This window comes from Erinaceus europaeus, chromosome 13, assembly GCF_950295315.1.
Source record: "Erinaceus europaeus chromosome 13, mEriEur2.1, whole genome shotgun sequence".
NCBI lineage: Eukaryota > Metazoa > Chordata > Mammalia > Eulipotyphla > Erinaceidae > Erinaceus > Erinaceus europaeus.
This window is the reverse complement of record NC_080174.1, coordinates 52,015,623-52,016,532: the sequence shown is the minus strand read 5'-3', so window position 1 is coordinate 52,016,532 and position 910 is coordinate 52,015,623. Positions and strand designations below refer to the sequence as shown.

Below are 910 nucleotides of genomic sequence, written 5' to 3'. Positions count from 1 at the left end.
CAGGCTGGGAGTGTGAAATGACCTGCCAACACCCATGTTCAGCAGGGAAGCAATTACAGAAGCCAGACCTTCCACCTTCTGTACCCCATAATGATCCTGGGTCCATACTCTCAGAGGGATAAAGAATAGGAAAGCTATCAAGGGGTGGGGACGGGATGCGGAGTTCTGGTAGTGGGAATTGTGTGGAGTTGTACTCATCTTATGGTTCTGTCAGTGTTTCCTTTTTATAAATAATAATAATAATAATAAATCACATAAGTGCTCAAATTGGTAGCAGATATACTAAAATTGAAACAATACAGAGATTTGCATGCCCTCGTGCAAGGATGGCACACAAACTCTGGGGATGTTGCATGTTTTTAGATATCCTATTCTCCGCAAATAAAATAAAATAAAATAAAATAAAATCACCCAGGAAAATAGTGTGTTGATCCCCAAGAGGTTGCACAGAGGATAAAGCACTGAAGTCTCAAGCAAGAAGTTCTAAATTTGATTCTCAGTATTGTATGTGCCAGAGCTATGCTCTAGTTCTCTCTCTCTCTCTTTTATTATCTTTTTATTTTTATTTATTGGATAGAGAAAGTGTGAAATTGAGAGGGAAGGGGGTGATAGAGAGGAACAGAGAGACAGAGACAACTGTAACATTGATTCACCACTCACAAAACTTCCCCTTGCAGGTGGGGGCTAGCGACTTGAACCTGGGTCCTTGTGCATTGTAACGTGCATTCAACTAGGTTCGCCACCACCTGGTTCCCGGTTCTTCCTATCTTATAAATTTATTTATTTATTTATTTATTTTTAATGACAGAGAAACTCAGAAATATACACACAGAGAGCTACCAGAGCATTGCTCAGCTCCGGTTTATGGTGGTGCTGGGGATTGAACCTGGGGCTTTGGAGCCTCTGGCAT

General features: G+C 41.1%; 1 non-coding gene across 1 annotated transcript; it reads left to right on the top strand.

The window, feature by feature from the left end:
- Positions 1-258: 258 nt before the first annotated feature.
- LOC132532512 (U6 spliceosomal RNA) lies at positions 259-361 on the top strand. Its single transcript, XR_009544466.1, has one exon. It is a non-coding gene; the product is annotated as a U6 spliceosomal RNA (small nuclear RNA).
- The last annotated feature ends 549 nt before the right edge of the window (positions 362-910 follow it).